This window comes from Ranitomeya imitator, chromosome 2 (genome assembly GCF_032444005.1).
Source record: "Ranitomeya imitator isolate aRanImi1 chromosome 2, aRanImi1.pri, whole genome shotgun sequence".
Classification (NCBI taxonomy): domain Eukaryota; kingdom Metazoa; phylum Chordata; class Amphibia; order Anura; family Dendrobatidae; genus Ranitomeya; species Ranitomeya imitator.
The window spans coordinates 757,375,506-757,381,905 of record NC_091283.1 but is presented as its reverse complement, the minus strand read 5'-3'; the positions used below and the strand labels follow the sequence as shown (position 1 = coordinate 757,381,905).

The 6,400-nt window shown below is 42.1% G+C and overlaps 1 long non-coding RNA gene across 1 annotated transcript; it reads right to left on the bottom strand.

Moving 5' to 3' along the window:
* Window positions 1-5,698: 5,698 nt before the first annotated feature.
* Window positions 5,699-6,400, bottom strand: LOC138667750 (uncharacterized). The gene is made up of 4 exons (XR_011318921.1): window positions 6,345-6,400; window positions 6,201-6,254; window positions 6,059-6,114; window positions 5,699-5,925 (listed from the first exon to the last, which is right to left on the bottom strand). It is a non-coding gene; the product is annotated as an uncharacterized lncRNA (long non-coding RNA).

The window sequence follows — 6,400 nt, the reverse complement described above, 5'->3', positions numbered from 1 at the left end:
AAGCTGATCTAGATATCACATTTATGGGCTGTAGACATGTATTGTATCACGAATCAGAATGATTTATTATAAAAACTATTGTCTGTCTATGATTTTTTGATGAGCTGTCCGGAAAAAAAAAATAAAAGTCAAATTGGCAACCCTGCTGCAGAGGATAAGGAAGAGTGAGAACAAATTTATTTTTCTTTAAAAAGCAGTGTGAAGACTTTTAGTAATAATTTCCATTCACCAGAACACTCTTGTAAACCACTAAGTAATGTTTGCCAATGGTCCGACTGCATAAACTCAAGGAAAACAGCAAGAAGGGTCAAAAAAGAAGCAAGCCCATCACTGCACCATGCTCTGTTTTATGTCCCTTACTGGGAATAAGTGCAGAAATCAGTAGAAGAAAGGCTGACTGGTGCTATCATTATTATTCCCAAACCTGAACTCTTTGGTTAGTTAACATCTGAAATATTCAGTATCGCCCCCACCATGCTGAAAGATGTATGAAATGGAGAATCATTCATTTTCAGTAATCCTGAGTTTGTTATTGCCAAATCTGTCAGTGCTTTATATGTGTGAGTATAATGATCAGTTGTATTGTAGTAAATAACAGATGAATGATTTGTTCCTATTGTTATGTCACCCATTGACTTGTGCTGTGCACATATTGTACTACCAGTGACATACTATAATGAAATGACTGTAACACTCACATGTCAGTATCTGAACCTGCGCCAGTCCAGCTCCCTGAGCCTTGAGCAGTCATTAAACATGTCATGTTACTCTGCACATACGAGATATATTGTATTTCTTAGGTTATTATTAGACTTTATGAGTTTTGCTGTTCGTATGATAGGGGTGAAAAACAGATGCCACTAAGAATAACATGGATTGATGTTATGATATAGTCTGAAAAACAAGAATTTCAGGTTATTCTATCCGTGTTTTGATTTTAAACCATAATTTGACACAGTTTTGTACTTAGATTACAACAACTATGTAGATACAGTATATACACAGCGGGTGTGCTTGTATATGTCAGATGGATACAGTTTTCATTAGTTGGGTCAAACCAGCATACACTCTCCATCTAACAGAAATGTTCCTCAGCAAGGTTTTTCTTTGATCATAACATATAATTTCTATAAAATGACATGTTTTATGAGCTCACTTTATTGTTTTTAGCTACAGAGTATAATTGCTTTGTTCCTTATGTTTGAATATTCAGAATTGTACATTTCCAGAATGTTTTGTATTTATTATGCATTTTCTTTGCTCTTCTGGGTGCACAATTCCTTATGGCTGTCATCATCACTTCTTAAACTAGATAGGTTTCCATCCAATGACTACAAGCAGAGATTTTAAAGGGAACCTGTCACCTGAAAAAATGCTATTAACCTGCAGATATGGGGTTACAGTAATCTGCAGGTTAATAACATTATTAACTTACCCAGTGTCCAGACTTAGCTGAACGCTGCTGGGAGAAAATTAACTTTTTTCCCCCTGCAGCACTCTGGTTTTAGTCACAGGGGCGGTGCCAGTGCCGGTTCAGTCATTGCTCTGAGTATACAGAGTGGCGTTGTAACTGCACTTGCAGCCATGACGGACGCTTGCTCCTTCTTGGGGCCGGCGGTCATTAAGGGTCGGTTACAGCGGCCACTCTGTAGACTCAGAGTGGTGACTGAACCTGTGCTGGCGTCACCCCCATGACTGAAACGGAACGCTGCAGGGGAGAATAAAGTTAATTTACTCCTCACAGCGTTCGGCTAAGTGTGGGTGCCTGGCAGGTTAATAAGTGTATTAACCTACAGATTAACCCCATATCTGCAGGTTAATAGAATTTTTTCGGGTGACAGGTTCCCTTTAAAAACTTAAGGGGAATTGAAACAACAATTATATTGGGAAAATGCATACTATCCACTAAAAGGATGGTTCAAAACTGTATCAAAACTACAGCAAGTAGCCCATTGACTGACATCGCTGGAATCAGGTTCTCAGTCTTTACGTTATGCTGTTCTCAGGTTAGGCGGCAAAATAGGTGACAGATTCGCTTTAAGACACTTTTTGCATGCTAATTTCTTCAGTGTAATATTCTCAGTCCTTCAGGTTTATATTAGATTTTATGTCATGTAAATATATTTTGATAATTTAATAACATTTTTTTTTCTTTTTCAGCATTCTACATTGATTGTTCTCCGGCCAGACTGACCTGGCGGTTTTATGCATGAACTGATGTGTTTGGAACAAAGATCTGTGATTGCAGGGCTCAGCGGAATATGCTGGCACAATGTGAATACAAACATAATAAAAGAACTGTAATAAAATGCTAAACACTAGATTTGATCCGCTTACAAGGCAACTCAATCTGGTGACTATGGTCAGGAAGACATGCTACAGAAAGGCAAATGATTTGTTCATTTGGTCGCCTTGCCTTTTCTATCCCTTTAGCTATGACGTTAAAGAGGAAATTCTACATCCTTTGGTGGTGTGTATTTTAATATACAATAATGGCTGTAGGAAAGGGTCTGTCTACAAATGTAGAGACCATTTAGGATTATGACTTAAGCTTATATACTGTACTAAATACACATACTTCGTTTTCATTTGACAGAATCCAAATTAACTTTCATATTATAAGAGCACATGGATCCTGTAATCTTTTGCAAGATTGTCAAGGTGCTTTCTGCCCACATACACGTGCTTCTCACAAAATTAGAATATCATCAAAAAGTTACGGTAATTTATTTCAGTTCCTCAATACAAAAAGTGAAACTCATATATTATACAGAGTCATTACAAACAGAGTGATCTATTTCAAGTGATTATTTCTGTTAATGTTGATGATTATGTTACAGCCAATGAAAACCCAAAAGTCATTATCTTAGTAAAATTAGAATGCTTTATAACACCAGCTTGAAAAATGATTTTAAAATCCAAAATGTTGGCCTACTGAAATGTATGTTCAGTAAATGCACTCAATACTTGGTCGGGGCTCCTTTTGCATCAATTACTGCATCAATGTGGCGTGGCATGGGGGCGATCAGCCTGTGGCACTGCTGAGGTGTTATGGAAGCCCAGGTTGCTTTGATAGCAGCCTTCAGCTCGTTTCCATTGTTGAGTCTGGTGTTTCTCATCTTCCTCGCCAATCAAGCACAGTGAGACTGTTGTTTTTAAACCTGGCATTGGTACTTATTGCAGTGTGGACAGGTGCCAAGTCCTGCTGGAGAATGAAATTTCCTTCTCCAAAAAGCTTGTCAGCAGCAGGAAGCATGAAGTGCTCTAAAATTTCCTGGTAGACAGCTGACTGACTTTAGTCTTGATAAAACACAGTGGACCTACACCAGCAGATGACATGGCTCCCCAAACCATCACTGATTGTGGAAACTTCACACTAGACCTCAAGCAGCTTGGATTGTGTCTCTCCACTCGTCCTCCTGACTCTGGGATCTTGATTTCCAAATGAAATGTAAAATTTACTTTCATCTGAAAACAACACCTTGGACCACTGAGCAACAGTCCAGCTCTTTTTCTCCTTGGCCCCGGTAAGACTCTACTGGCATTGTCTATTGGTCATGAGTGGCTTGACACAAGGAATGCGACACTTGTAGCCCATGTCCTGGATACATCTTTGTGTGGTGGCTCTTGAAGCAATGACTCCAGCAGCAGTCCACTCCTTGTGAAATTTTTGAATGGCCTTTTCTTAACAACCCTTTCAAGGCTGCAGTAATCCCGGTATCTTGTGCACCTTTTTCTACCACACTTTTTCCTTCTGAGTCACCCGACAGGGCAGTGGGGTACTTGGCACTGTGTTTGGTCACAATTAAAGGGGATGTCACTGTGGTTGCGACCCGGTCCGTAGCCCTGTGCACCCAATTAATAGGGGAAAGGTCTTTTAAAGGAATTTGTACTAAAGTTTGTGTTCGTGACGCCACCTGTGGTTCTCGGTCAGAGGGGACCGACGTTGGATAAAGGGGTCCTCTGGGGTGATGTTACTGCAGCAAAGATGGTGACGCTTCCCACAGGTGAAGTCGGGTCCCCAGGGCTCCCGGTGTGCTGGGCAGAGATGGTGCATGCCAGCAAATAAATCGAGGACACAGAGTTGTAATGTCTTTACGTGGTTTACTGATGGTAGCATTCCACAGTCCAGGGTACCAGGTGGTGATGTGGGCCGGCCAGCCTGTAGGCAAAGGTAGATACCTCTCCAAGCTGAGGTCCATAAGCCTTCCTACTCGCGCTCGTATGCGAGATCCCTGCTGCCTGTGGCTCGTTCCTCAGTTGCTCACAAACATGCAACCCTTCAGGTTATCTTTTTTCCTGGAGCTGCAGCTCACACATCTGCTGCACAGCCCCACTGTCTGTTCTCACTTCTCTCTTCCACTTTCTGCCAGGAGCTGCAGATTCCCACGTCTGCTCAGCTGCACACTTCTCTTACCAGCTCTGCCTAGCTGATGTTCCCAGACAAGCTCCTCTCTGGCAATCTCTGTCCTACTCTCCTTCTTTCCAGGGACTGCACCACTTTCTCGTGCATGCACAGCCCCTCTGCTTTTCTGTCCTCTCACTTCCTCTGTCCGCTCCAAACTAAACTGACTCCCCCTCCAGACCAGAACACGTAAAGCTGGGGAAGCTCCCCTGAATCCGGGTTCAGAGCTCCCCCTTCTGGCCTGGATTCGGAATGTGTTGTATGTAGGTGCTTACCTGATAAAGGAAATCCCCCTTGCCTCCAAGCATGATATTACCCTCCCCGAAGGGAAGGCAACATCATTGTAACAACCTGTTACCTGGGGTGTTACACTTCCACTCAACTTTCCATTAATATGCTTGGATACAGCACTCTGTGAACAGCCAGCTTCTTTAGCAATGACCTTTTGTGGCTTACCCTCATTGTGGAGTATGTCAATGACTGCCTTCTGGACATCTGTCAAGTCAACAATCTTTCCCATGATTGTGAAGCCTACTGAAACAGACTAAGGGACATTTGTAAATGCTTAGGATGCCTTCATAGGTGTTTTTTTGTTAATTACTCTAATTTACTGAGATAATGACTTTTGGGTTTTTATTGGCTTTAAGTCATAATCATCAACATTAACAGAAATAAATGCAGCGCCCCAGGGTCCTGGTCATTGCAGTAATATCATTTTCCTCTAGGGGGGGGTGATGTTACATTTGGAGGCAATAAAGGAGATCTCTTTACCAGATACCACAAACATACAACACATTTCATACTCCAGTCAACCAGGGGGAGCTATGCTCCTATTTATTAGGGCATTTTTCACACTTAGGTAAAACTGGTGGCCTGGATAGGAAGTTAGGCAGTTGCTGGCTGAGCTTCGCTCAGGTAGTTGGTCCCTGACAGGGGTGGGAACCTGTCAGAGGCCCAGACAGAAGGTCACAGAGATGCGCCTGCTCTAATTACGGCAGTTCCTAAGAAAGGACACGAAAGGATAATTGTATTGTAGAGAGGGTGAAGAAGTCATAGCAAAGGAGTGGATACCAGAAGGAGTTCTGCCCTGCACAGGCTGCCTCCTTCTGAGGCGCAGGATCCCGGTAGCCGGAACACCGAGGGAGTAACCGTCCTTTATGCCTTGCTCCAGAGACTATAGTGATAGATATAGCGTGCACTCTGTCAGAGAATTGGGGTGCAGGTGCAACGGACCGAATGGTCCCGTAAATAGCCAAATATAAATTTCACCGCACTCTCAAAGGGAATATAATGCCAAATTTTTAACAAATTTATTAAATGTGTTCAGGGAGCATAACAGAATATTTCAAAAAAGCGATAAGAGACGTTTCGGCTCCACCAGAGCCTTCATCATACTCGCTGTAGACGATAAAGAAAATAAAGAAAATAACCAAAATAAGAAAGAAACAAAATGTAACACAAAACAATCAATGCATGGTAGATCCTTATATCCATAAGAGTCCCCAGAGGTCCAGGTCATCCTAATTGGAAATAGATCAATGAGCATATGTACAACTATTTACAAATATATACAAATATATGCACACATCGAGGGACTCCCTATACAGTACATTAGGGACTGGTATAATTAAAATAATAACAACATATTGTTACCTTGTTTGGAGAGTTTAGTGCGTATAGGGAGAATAGGGATAGGGATCCCAGTGATGCTGCAGAGAATAGGAGAAGTACATTAGTACGTATGTACTGAAGAGAGGAGCCAGGGAAGAGAGGAGGTTAAGTAGGGGGTAGATACCTATATTTACGTAATGCCCAGGCGTATCTGCGCAATGTAGGGACAACTTTGGATCTGTAATGGCAGACATGTTCAATGTAAGTGAATATATAAAAAGAAGAAAGTGCTGGGTTGGTGGAAGTATAAAGTCGCCATGGTATTTACCTTAATGGAGGAAGGAGGTAGCGGCGCTCCCGTGCCTAGCTGCAGTGTTAGCTGTC